The sequence below is a fragment of the Hyaena hyaena genome, unplaced genomic scaffold (assembly GCF_003009895.1).
Source record: "Hyaena hyaena isolate Hyena2069 unplaced genomic scaffold, ASM300989v1 scaffold_129, whole genome shotgun sequence".
NCBI classification, from domain to species: Eukaryota; Metazoa; Chordata; class Mammalia; order Carnivora; family Hyaenidae; genus Hyaena; species Hyaena hyaena.
In genome coordinates, this window is record NW_024080763.1 from 863890 (window position 1) to 877236 (window position 13347).

General features: G+C 48.2%; 1 protein-coding gene across 8 annotated transcripts in view; it reads left to right on the top strand.

Annotated features, from left to right (window-relative positions):
• Nucleotides 1-9501, top strand: part of TEX36 (testis expressed 36) — a 31242-nt gene extending 21741 nt beyond the window's left edge. For 2 of the 8 annotated variants that reach the window (XR_005529444.1, XR_005529439.1), the window contains 2 exons: nucleotides 1683-1826; nucleotides 7809-8378. The gene's annotated coding sequence lies outside the window, so the exon portion shown is untranslated. Of the gene's footprint in view, nucleotides 1-139; nucleotides 320-1682; nucleotides 1827-2382; nucleotides 2571-2839; nucleotides 2893-3637; nucleotides 3683-7808; nucleotides 8379-8952 lie in introns of those variants that run through there. The other 6 variants (XR_005529438.1, XM_039237895.1, XR_005529441.1 and 3 more) reach the window with 5 other exon arrangements.
• Nucleotides 9502-13347: the final 3846 nt, after the last annotated feature.

A 13347-nucleotide genomic window follows, 5' to 3' on the forward strand; every position in this document is an offset into this window, starting at 1 on the left:
CATTATCAGCCCTTAGTGATGGGGGCAGGATTCCGGGAGATTGCTCTCCCTGTTTTCTAAATTTTCTGCTGCAGTGTTAGTTTTACAGCAACAAAAAATTTAAAGTGAGTCACAAAATCATGTGTTAATCATTTAACAGGTGCTATCACTCAGAACAAGATCATTACGTGAGGCCTCTGATGTTAAGCAAACCAGCTGAAAACTGAGAAACTCATTCAAGTATCCCGGGACTCTGTTTCTTAGCTTTCATCAGGAGAGCTTTGGACTCCTGAACTGATAACCGAAGTTTCCACTATTAATAAAAAGGAATCCTTCCTTAGGTCTTTCTTCTTATTGAATTCTCTTTTTTTTTTTAATGTTTCTTTATTTATTTTGAGAGGGCACGGATAGAGAGAGAGGGCACAAGCAGGCTCTGTGCTGTCAGAACTGAGCCCAACACGGGGCTCGATCTCATGACCTGTGAGATCACGGCCTGAGCCAAACTCAAGAGTTGGATGTTTAACTGACTGAACCACCCAGGTGCCCCAGCCACTTATTGAATTCCTTAAGGTAATTAATGATATTTAGGGAAACTTCCCCTCTGTAAATACGATACGGAAAGATGAGACAGTGAACTGGGTGTGTGAGTCCAAGTCTAGTCAGAAAATGGGGAGAGACTAGCTGGGTTATTCACATGAACTGTCTATAGAGCAGATCATGCACGAAAATGGACAGAACCAGTTCTGGCCCGTTCCAGCCCGCACCGTCAGGCTGAGCCAGTCACCACGAGCTTTCCATCCCAGGACCGTGTCTGACGGCTTCATGGCTGGGTGGCTGCTGTGTCTGCCAACACGGGAAGAGCTGGCGATGCTACATCAGCAGGGGTCGCTCTCTTACCCTGCCTTTTCTCAACCATTTCTCAAATGGGGGTCCTCAGAGTGCCCCCCCGACCTTTCCCCTTTTCCTTCTCCTTCCTCTCCTCTTTCTTGCATGCGTTTTGTTGGCCAATCGCTTATGTAGGTGGCCATTTAATCCAAGGCCGCCCACCAGGCATCAGAGACACGATACGAAGAAGAGTCAAATCTTTCTTGGAATGCCCGTGGCAGCGGGGAGGAGCAATGATTGACCAGATACGTGCCCCGAGGCAGAGCCAGACTTGGACTTGCGCCCCGGTGGTGGTCTGAGCATGTACACTCAGCAAGTCCAACTGTGAGCTCAAGGTCTCTGCCAGACGGACTCTTCCCCTTCCTCATATTCTACATAAAGGCATCGCCATCCATCCAGTCACCAAAGGCCGAAGGCTGGGTGTCCACCCCAGCGCCTCCCTGTCTCTCACCTCTGCATTCTGCCAACCTGCTTTAGAAAGGTCTCTCCAATACTTCTCTCCATTCCCCCCACCACTGCCCCAGCCACCACTGCCTCTCAGCTTCCTGCTGTTGGCTTTTGGCATACCGTCTTGCTTCTTCATGGCCACCATACACAGAGGGCTTCTTCTAAAATTTACCCAAATGCTGGTGCTTTCTCTCAAAAACACTGAAGACTCACCCCAATGGGTTGAGTTCAGCCTCCCTGCCATGGCCCTTAACTATCCGATGCCAACGTCCACATGCCACCAACCAGGACACTGGTACCTATCATTTCCCAGGCATATGGCTCCGGTTGACATACTGGCCCTTGGCTCATGCTGTTCCCTCTGCCTACAGTGCTCTCCCAAACACCCAGCGGAGGCTGTTCACCTGCTGTTAAGGTCTCAGCTCCAGCCCCATATTCTCAGGATCCTCACACCCTCCAGCCCTGCCATTGGTCATCTCCTTTCTGACCACAATGAAGAATGTTCCAGATCAGCGGTGAGTTCTCGGTCCTACAGTTGACGGCCACACCATGACAGCTTCTGGCTATACTGTTGTCCCCTGAGATGGCTTGTGGGTAGTGGTGATCCAATACCAGTGTGTGGTATTCCTGAATATGAGGCTATTTTTTTTCAGGACCAGAAACACTTATATGTTTAAAAATGGAAAATCTGAATTAAGACTTGAGTTACATCCAGATAATTATAGGCAGCAGTCAATTTTCAGATTAAATGAGGTTCCACTCGTTGAGAAAGCATTCTGACCCCACCCTTCCTTCAGGGTATCTGATTATGGCTTCAATGTCTGTTTCCAGGGTTACTAGTGAAATTGAGATTTTTTTTTCTTTAATGTTTATTAGTCATTCTTATTTCTCCCAGAAGTCCTTGATGGAATCTCTTAAATTGCAGGTGGAGGTGGGGAGTGGAGAGTGGGGGTCTGAGAGGGAGACCTCTCAGAAGAGAGAAGTCCCCATTCCTCCCCCGCCCCGCCAGCCTGACCACCTCCTACCCATCTGTGCCGGCCTCCCTCCTCTGCCCTCCCTTTTTCCTTCCAGAACTAGATCCCGGAAGATCTCCTCTTCCCTTGGATGATTCACTCTATATGGGACATCTCCCTTAATCGTTCTCCCAGAGACACTCAAGCAGGAAGGAGAGAGACTTCAGTGCCACGTGCTGGTCAGACAGCATGCTAGGGCCCAGGGCAGAAAGTGAAGGTAGTCATACCTTACTGAAAAATAAAACACAGCATAGTTCATTATTAAAATGTATGCAGTGGTGCGCCTAGGTGCCTCAGTCGGTTGAGCATCCGACTTCAGCTCAGGTCATGATCTCACAGTTGGTGAGTTCGAGCCCCGCGTTGGGCTCTGTGCTCACAGCTCAGAGCCTTGAACCTGCTTCAGATTCTGTGTCTCCCTCTCTCTCTCTCCCCCTCCCCCACTCGCTCTCTGTCTCTCTCTGTCTCTTAAAAATAAATAAATGTAAAAAAAAAAAATTTTTTTTTAATGTATGCAGTCAGTCTTCAAGATGGAACCCCAGTGATCTATGCCTCCTGTATTTACACCCTGGTAAGTTCCCTTGCATGCCGAGTCGGGGCTGGCCCCTGTGATCCATAGAATACGGTGGAAGCAACCATATCTGACTTCTGAGGCTGGGTCATAGAAATGGACAGAGCTCGTGCCTGGCATCCTCTCCCCTGGGGACACTCACCTTTGGAACACAGCCACCACACTCTGAAGAAGCCCAAGTGGCCCTCGTGAAGAGCCACATGCAGAAGAAGCTCCCCAGCCTCCAGCTGGCCTCCCCACCCAGACAGTGAATGAGCCTTCAGATGTTTCCACGCCATGGCCTTTATTATTCCCCACGAGGCCCTGGACAGATCAGCCCCTGTCTGAATTCCTGGCTCACAGAATGCTTGTTCTGTATCATTACATATTGGGGGGGGGTCACTCGCGAGGCAGTCCTGGCAGCTGGAACAGAACAGGGAAATGGATTGGGCTCCAACATTGCCGTCACCAGATGTGTGTGAACCTTGAGGGCTCTAACCCCCCGGAGGTGGTGTCTAGTAAGCACTTGTTGGAAAGAATTTGAACTATCCAGGGACAGGGCTCTGTCCTAGGTTGCTGGTTGGGGCACCCCATTTCCAATAGTCTTAAAAGTGCACGCTGAGGGACCATACAGATGAATGCCACAAGAGGGCAGGTGTACATACTGAAATAGGGTTTCGTGGACTTCACCTTCTCTCGTATTGACTTTCCCCCCTTCTTTTGCCTTTCACTGACGATTTTGTTTGATTTCGATCACGGCCCACAGGCCAGCTTCATTTCAAAGAAGTGGATCTACGTTTCAAACACCCAAGCACCCAGGAGAGAGTTCCGTCGGAGAGGCTCCCTAACAGTTAATTTAACAATGCCATATTTGTATTTCTTATAAAATATATTTTTGTAATGACAACACCTACAATTTCATTACCAAGAAAAATTGAGCTGCTATTTTTAAATGTCAGTGGGATAAACATTTCCTGACTTTCTATCACTGCATGAATGCAGATGTGCTATTTACTCAATCTCATTTATTTCATAATGGGATTAAATAATGCTTCATTATTTCATAATGAACAAAGTAATATTGTGATCTCGAAAAAAGAAGCAATTACACTTATTTTTCTTTCACCTCGGAACCCCTTCCCCCCTCGATGCGGTCTGACATTAAAATGAACTAATTTGTTGGGTAATTTAAAGTCAGCTCAATTTCTCCAGGAAAGATGAGGAAACGGGCTTCGCAGACCCTGGGGTTTTTCTGATTACAAATTGTCTTCTCGGAACATTTCTTACAAGCTCCAGGTAGCCTCTCCCCCCGAGTGCTTCTCACGGTCTGTGCGGATAGTGCTCTTGGCGTCTGGTCAGCGCCTGTCTCTCCCGGGCTGTTTAACCACAGCCCTGGAGCCGGTAGTGTTGAATCACCCAAGGCTGATCGACGCCCTCCACCCTGCAGTGTGCCCCTCACCAACCGGAGCCACCGGGTGGGGGCCAATCAGCTGCTGCCAATTGGAATGTGTAAGTTATGTGCCCCGGGCACCTCAGCAGCCTCTCTGAACCTCAGTTTTCCCATCTATTAGATGGATCCATACTTCTGATTTTCTCCAGAGGATGTCGCAGGGACTGAGAGAGAGAATGGACCACGGCTCCTCTGCTGTGATCATATGCGCCTGGGAACGTGTCCGTGCTCACGGGGCAGCGGCAGCTCGGCAGACAGCTAGCTGATATTTTCTCTGCCCTGCGTTGTGTTCTAGAACACGCCTTAAAGATGACTTTGAAAACAAGGATGCTAGAAAAGTACTAGGTCTCCCTTACTAGCCGTGTGCAATGCATGACCTCCCTAAGGGCTTCCAGAAGCTTCCTCCGGAATGGATGCTCCGTTCCATGCTTCTATACTGCATCTGAAGATCCAGCTTTTGTTTGGGAAAAAGTCCACACGAAGGAAGCCACCCATCCCATTTTCCCGCTTGGCGTTGGCAGAGATGGTCGATCACAAGAGATGGCAGTTTCTAAAGCAGCCTGTCTTCTGCTTTCCCCTCTGAATCCACACGGAGTTCTTTCAAACTTTGCTCCCTCCAAGGTCAAGCATGCTTTGGAGGAGTCAGATGTTTTTAGAGGGCAGAGTTCTGCAACGGCACACTCGAATTTCTTTCCCTTCCATGTGCCCAATGTTTCTTATCATTACATGGTCTGAAATATATATTATATTAGTACAAGGTGCTTTTTTTTTTTAAGGCACCAATAACCATGGTAAGCATGCTACATTCGGACAAGCAAATAAATTGTGACTCTGGTTTGAGAGCCACTTGGGTTATTCTGGACAAATCGCTTAACTTCTCGGATGGAGAGTCTTTAAAGACTGTCTGTGGTTCTAACATTCCGGGACTCGTCCCTGGCACTTCCCTGAGCCCGTGGTGTTAGGGCCGGGGCTCTCTCTGGGCTCCGGAGGGGCCTGCGCTCCTCACTGGTCGGTCTCAAGCTCCACTGTGTGTTCAGGGAGGATGAGGACTGTGTCTTGTCACCGTGGCATCTGCCTTGGTTCAGTCTGCTGTAACAAAAATTCCTGGCATGTCTTAAATAACAAACGTGTATGGCCCACAGTTCTAGAGGCTGAGAAGTCAGCATGGCTGGCTTCTAGTGAAATTCTCTTACTCTACGTTCATGACATCCCAAAGGGTCTCATGTCCAAACATGATCACATGGGGGGTTAAAGTCTCAACATATGACTTTGGGGAGGACACAAACATGCTGTCCATAATAGTATCTCCAGAGCCTCACACAGACCCGGACCATTTCCTGAGACCGCAGCACGAGTGGCGCCCCCTGGAGTTGTACGATGAGGCAACATATAACATGGACGCTTGAATACCGGTTGAATAAAAGACATAATAAAATATGACATTTCTGACTCAAAAGATTTTAAGTATTTTTATTAACATTTTTAGTAATGTTTTATAATAACGCAAAAGGCGATGCATACATTTAAAACAATGGCACTTTAAATTAAAGCCATGGTTTCAAAGAACTTAAGTTGATAGATCTTTTTTTTCCTGAATGACTTTAAGCATGACTTAAATATTCTAACAGGCCAATGGTTTATTGATCAGAAGAAGTTAGGTATTAAATTACTGGCTGAATACTGCCCTAGGAATCCCATTTGTCTTTAGATTTTAGGGTGATTAATTTCATAAAGAGGCAGGCTATGTTTTCATCTTTGTAACGTCTAAAAGCCTGATCTGATGGCCGTTGTTCTTCTGAGCAGTGATGTTCTAAAGATGTGTGTCTGGCCCCACAATTAAGCATTTAAATTTTGTTTCAAGTGTCAATATGCCCTAAGTTCAGATCAGTGAAAACATCTCACTTTACATGTTGTTGTTGTTGTTTTGGTTTTGTTCGTTTCTTCGTTTGGTCTTGTTCTCTCAAGGTTCTTCCCACACTGGAGAACAAAACTCAACAAATCCTGTCCACTCTGGAAAGTAGCAAAGAAGGATTGAAGTTAAGTTAGTGCTTGAAGTGGGCCCAGGGACAACTTGCCAAGATCACATTATTCTTTTCTTTGGAATCCCACCACCCAGCACTCGGCGCCTCCAAACTCCCCCAAACTCCCCCCTTCCTTACGCTCTCTGCTCTGCGGCTGCCTGGGCCCCACCCAGCGGTGCTGAGTGAGAGGCGAAAAGACAGAGCCCACTGGGCCTCTCGGGCTCCCGGCCACCTGGGTTCAGCCCATGGGAACCCCGGGGCGCCGGGGTCGGGGTGCAGGCTCTGCGGCTGACGGGTCAGCTGTGCGACGCCCCTTGCACTCTGTGGTCTCGCAGCTGCTGCCACGGGGCAGCCCCACCTCCCTGGAGGCCACGCCTCCCTCATCGCCCCTCTGCTCCCCACTTGGTGGCTTGTCCTGTCTTGGTCCTCAGCATCGGAGAATTCCGTCCGGGCACCTGCTTTCTGCACTGGACTGTGAGCTCTGGGAGGGACGGAGAGGTCTTACTCGTCACTGCCGGGGGCGCTGATGGGCGGGCTGAAGGAGTGAATGAATGAATGAAGATTGAGCAGAAGGCGCATGGGTAGTGTGCGCAGAAGAGTTTTGTAATCAGTAAACGGAAGCACAGTAATGACCATTTTCTTTATATTCATCAGCTTCAGGGCCCTTGCTCAGGTCAGAGCCCGTAGTTAGAAATGAAGGCTGGAAGGCTGGGGGTGGGGTGGGGTGGGCTGTGCCCATGGTTGCAGGCCGGTTGCCCAGGAAGCAGACTCAGACTATAGAACGCAAGATGCTAGATGAGGGAGAAGCCTCGGGCCTGGCCTGGAGGCGAGGGGAGGACGTGGCACCGGCCAGAGGAGGAGAGTTGGATGCGGGTGGCCCGATGACAGCTTTGGCTGACCCCATGGGGATCCCTGAGCTAGGAGGGTCCGTCAGACTGGTCCTGACTTGGGTCATGACAGCTTGGTCTTTATGCCCTGCCCTGACCAGATGTTGGGCGTGGGTTGTCCCAGGAAGGGCCGTGACCTTGAGTGGAGGTGTGTGCAGGCGGGGTCTGGGCAGCGCACCACAGCGTCCACTACACCTGCCCTTAGGGAATGTAAGACCCAAGGGAGCCTGCTCAGAGCCGAGGAGGCCGGGCGTGCCAAATCCTTCGCCCGAGTGAACACGGGCTTCAGTTAGGAAAACACAGCCTAGCGTATACATGAGTCTGTCGCCAAAGTGGCTCTTGTGCCAGGCTGGGTGCCAAGACCCCCCCGAGTCTGGGGCAGGGCCTCTGGGGCGCTGGCAACATTCTGTCTCTTGCTCTAGGTGCGGGGGTTACCCCGACTTATGCTCTTCTACACCCTGACTTTTCCATACACATTATGTAAATTACATCTCAATAATGCTGTTCAAATTATTTTAAATGTTTGTAACAAATGTGTCCCGGTTAACCTCCCAGCCTGCCTCCCATTTCTCTTTGCAGAAGAGAAAACATCAGCGGGGTTTTACTACACAGTTCCGCCAGCCCCCAGATGGAAACAAATTATTTTGACACCAAACTATGAACTGAGCCAGAACATCAACATTCTCTCTCTGGAGCAAACCCGATCTTCAGTCTACGTGTGGACACCTCTCCATTCTCCATGTTCGCCCTTTATCAGCTTGCGTTTCACTCAAAGGAGCATTTAAACACTATTATGGTGGGGGTGGGGGGCGGTCTGGACCGTGTTCAGTCCCTCCCCCCACGCCGGGGACTGTTGGGGACCAAGGGACAAGGGGGCCCAGTCTGGTGGGAGGCTGACACACGCTTAAGAGCTAAGTCAGTGGCTAAGCTGGACGCACAGGGCAAGGATACGCACGAACTTTCTGGAACAGGTGTTCCCTCGCCAGATTTGGAGAGACTGCCATCTAACTGCCCTGGTGCGTTGCCGGGAAACCTCATTTGGCTTGTATTTGTTTTCCTCCACAGGCCCAGCCCCTGTGTTTGCGACTCTCAGCCTTTCTGTATTTGTACTGTTGCCTTTGTGTTCTTTTCCTTACCTTTCTATGCAAAATGTGGGGCTCCCTGTTGGGGGGGACAGAGGCTTTCGCCGGCATCCTCTGCGCCTAAGCCTCCGGTCACAGAACCCTGTTTGCCTGTATTCCCTGGATGCCGCTCCGTTAAGTTCATATGGTGTCAGTTACTGCTTTCTTGCCTCTTTTATTTTTTTAATGTGTTTTTTTTTTTTTTTTGAGAGACAGAGAGAGACAAAGCCCAAGCAGGGGGAGGGACAGAGAGAGAGAGAGAGACAGAGACACAGAATCTGAAGCAGGCTCCACACTCTGAGCCATCAGCCCAGAGCCCAATGCAGGGCTCAAACTCACAGACTGTGGGATCATGACCTGAGCTGAAGTCGGACGCTTAACCAGCGGAGCCAGCCAGACGCCCCTTTATTTAACTGCAGGACTGCACCTCTCTTGAGTATCAGATCCTTCTGCAGAAGTTCATTCCCTACCCTGCTCCTTTAAAACTTCCACCTAAGATTAGCCCCCCAATAACAAGGTAGGCGGTGAGCTGGGGGCACCTCAGGGCCTGGCTCTGAAATAGCTGCTCAGTAAGGACCCACCTGGCTTTTCCCTTCTCTCAGGGCAGCATTGAGAACCGAAGGCGCAGCTCGGGAGCCTCGGACATGCAGCTTTTCGGTTTCTCCCTTTATTGTCGGGTCACTGCCCACTCCCAGCACTGGCCCCAGCACTGGCCCGGGCTCCAAGGGGAAAGGAGTGTCCAGCCAATATTCACACGATCACCCGGCGCCATCCCCACATGCTGATACCAGGCAGCGGAGGGTCCTGGGAAGACATCAGGAGATTCGACAGCTGGAATACATTTTGTGTCTGTCGACGCGGGTTTAATGTGACTTTGTGGAAGCCTGCGATAGTTCACACTGGGAGAAGCATTCCAAGTTTCCAGCTTGGAGTCAAAACAGATGCTGCCGAGAGTTCTGAAAGCTGAGATGCAAGAATGAATGATGCCGTGGGGAAAAACCAGTGCCTTCCAAAACCTCTCAGTCTGTCCACACCTGTCTGAATCCAGTTGGTACTAACGTGTCCACTCCGAGGTGAGGACAGGACGGCCACCGTTAATATATCCCTTGGGTCGTGTCTCCAGTGTCAGAGCAAAGAGGGACCTGATGATTTGTAACCAATAATTTTAATAATATTTGTAAATGTTACAAGTTTTACAATTTGTCATTGTAATTTACAAACATTTTAATAATATTTGTTTTCAAAAAGGTGCATAGACAGCCATTCAAAACAGTTGACCTCCAGTCTTTTCTTAAATGTGTTATTAAATTCCTGGGTATGTATTTGCTGATATAACATTCACAGTGAGGCTCCCAAAAGGTGGAATTAAAATCCGTTTTCACACTCACCAAGAGTCACTTCAGACCCACCTGTCCATGCTTATAGGCCTCTCGCCTTCGTGTTCCAGCAGGTGCAGGGATTTGGTTGATCAAGATTGTCTTATCTTATTCAGAAATTGGCAAATCATGAGGGTGATTTCAAGTGAGCTTCATATTAAGGATGTTATTAAGAAGGAACGGGCTACTGCAGAAAGATGAACACCCCCCCAGTATTGCTATGCTCCATGCAACGGTGGCGAATGCAGTGTCTAAACTTGCCCGTGGCAAAGACACACGAGCAGCCCACAAGCATGTGAACAGATGCTCAACATCACTCATCATCAGAGAAACGCAAATCAAAACCACAATATCACCCCTTACCCATCAGGATGACGACCACTGAAAACGAAACAACAGAAAACGAGTGTTGGCAAGGATGTGAAGAAGTCGGAACGCTTGCACCCTGTCAATGGGAATGCAAAATGGCACAGCTGCTGTGGCAAACGGTGTGGCAGTTCCTCAAAACATTAAAAATAGAACTACCTTATGATCCAGCAATCCCACTTCTGGGTATTTATCCTGAAGACTTAAAAACAGAGTCTCAGAGAGGTATGTGTACACCCAGTTCACGGCAGCGGTCTTCACAGTAGTCCAGAGGTAGAAGCGATCTAAGTATGATATATATACATACAGACAACGGAATATTATTTAGCTTTAAAATGGAGGGAAATCCTGTCACACGCTACGACACAAATGAATCTTGAAGACATGATGCTAAGTGAAATAAGCCAGCCGCAAAAGGACAGCACTGATTGGTTCCACTCATATAAACTCCCTGGAGTAGTCAAAATCATGGGACCAGAGAATGGAACAGTCATTGTCAAGGGCTGGGGGGGAGGGGCTAAGGAGTTGTTGAATGGGTATGAAGTTTCAGTTTTACAAAATGAAAGGTTCTGGAGATTGGCTGCACAGCAATGGGAATACACTTTAACAATACTTAACTATACACTTAAAAATGGTTAAGATGGTACATTTTATGCTCTGTGTATTTTACCACAATTTTAAAAAATTATGCGAGGTCGCCTCCTGCCAGCGATGGTCATTGGGTGTCCGGTAGTGTTCTGCCGGGGTGTGTGTTACCCCAGGCATGCTGAGCCCTTGACTGTATCTTCCTGACCATGTCCACCATGGCCCCTGGCCGGGGTCTGGCAACCAGGTGCTCAGGACAGCTTTACTGAATGTCTGAGGGAGACAGGGAGAGAGAGGGAAGAAGGAATGAATAGAAAATCCACAAAAGATAAATTACAAATGGACGGTAACCAAATGAGAAAATTTTCAGCTTCACTAGTAATCAAAGAAAAGCCCATTAAAGCAACAATGAGTTTCTATTTCTCACTATGAAATGAGCAGAGATATTTATTATTATAATTTAAATACCTAACCCTGGCAAGGATTTGTCGAGATGGATAATTTCATACAGAACGGGCATATTTCTCTAAGGAAATGGAGTAGTACCTGTGAACAGCCCTATACAAATTCCTATCTCTTGACCCAATAATCGCCCATCTAAGAACGTATACTAAGGAATCAACAAGGTATCTAGACAAAGATTTAGGAGCAAAAATACCTATCAGGGAGTTATTATTGATAGCTCAAAGACCAAAGCAAACTATCTGACAAATGGAGAATGCTTAGGCACAAGATGTAAAATTATATAGCTATCAAAAAAATCATATTTTACAAAAATATTTAATGATGGAAGAAATTTTTACAATGATATACGCACGCAAGTTATAAATACGCAGAGATCGATTTCGTAAAAATCAAAACCACCACCAACCAGCCTCAGAGAGGAAATAACACATCAAGATGTCATCTGTGATTTCTGGATGAGGCGATTACCATGAATATTCCTGTCCCTTTCTTTAGCTTCTAAATATTCTAAAACAACCATTTGCTCTCTTTGGAATCCGAAACAAAATGTGACTTGACAAAAGTAAAAGTGTCGTCACCATCTGAGCATAGAGAAATTGCCCGGGGAACGGACAATGACAAGGCGCGGCCCCAGTTCTCAAGGAGCCTTGGCGAGGTAGTGTCCACATCTACGGCCCTGGGAGCCCAGGCGTGGGGGTGAGGAGATGGGACCAGGGAAGGCTCCCTGGAGAGGGGAAGGGTCTGAGCCCTCGTCTGCCTCCTCTGGACCTGTTGGTAGTGCTTCCTGCTGACTTTGTCCTCTGCCGGTATCTCTCTCTCCTCTTGGGCACTCTGCTCCTGCGATCCCTTGACGGTGCTTTAGGGTTTACTCTCTCCATGATATACGTAGGCTCAACTCAGCCAATATAGGATATTCTCCAAGGTTTTTCTCCTTAATACCCTCACTGCAGCCGGCTTTCAAGTCAGGGCTTATTTAAATCATCACTTGGCTTGCATCCGCTCTGGCAGGGATCACCTTGCTGGGAGGTCAAGGTCTGGGAGGTAGCAGGACCCACATGGCCCAGAGGGCTATTCCAGCGGAACCCTGGAGGCCTAGGCTGCAGAGGTGGGAGCCAGGTACCTCGATCGGAAAGCAGGGATAGGAGAAGCACAGAGGGGCAGTGGCTTGTCCAAGACAGGGTCACGGCCTCGGGTCAGGGCTGGGACGGTGTCTGGCTTTCCTGACACCCAGGGGGTGCCCCTGTGCACTGCACCCTGCCGCTGGAAGGGACAGGACCTTGTTCCCTGGCACACTTATGTCACGGCATTGGTGCCCAAGGAGACCAGGGCAGGCTGTGTGGGGGCGGGGCGTGTGCATGGTGGCTGCTTTTAGTGCTCATGGGAGAATGATGAAAATCAGCTTTGTGTCCACATCAGGAGACCATCTGGGTATCTTTGGAAATTTATAATTGAAAAAAAATTATAACCTAAATACAATCTTCTTCTATTTCGGCTTTATATGTCTGCCTCCCCCCCCACCCCCCGATATGAAAGAACTACATGTTCTGGAAATTTGAGCCAATGCAATAAACAAATCAAAGATGTGAATTATGACTGGTAGAAATAAGACAGACTAAATTTAGATATTATGTTTGCCTGTTTATAAAGCCCAGGGGGATTACCAAGCCAGGGAAGAAGAGACCCACATGGTCAAATGACCTGCCTGGATAGGCTCCAACTGTATAGTCTCATAATTATATACATATATGTGTGAGTGTGTATGCACATATTTACATGTGCCTATTAGCTGAGCTAATAAGATACAGGTAAGGATGATAGAAATCCTCAGGTGCCCTAAACAAAGCCAGAGGGGGTAACACATAAGTGGATGCAGGTGCCCAATATTTTGACAGGTGCTGGGAATAAAAAGATGGAAAAGTGACTCCTACCTTCATGGGGCTTGCGTGCTACAGCACAACACAGACCTCAGTCAAAGACTCACATGCCCCTAAAACATTCCCATCGTGACAAGCACTCTGAGGGATGGAAGGTACCAGGTGAGCATTTAACAGGGTGATTTACCTGGCTGGAGAAGTCAGTTGCCACCTGAGGGTTGAGTGTCATTAACAAGTGAATTAAACAGTAATTTTAAAACGTAAAAACCAGCATCTAAAAGAACTAAAACAAGACAGAAAACAAAAACAAACAAAAACATACAGGGATCAT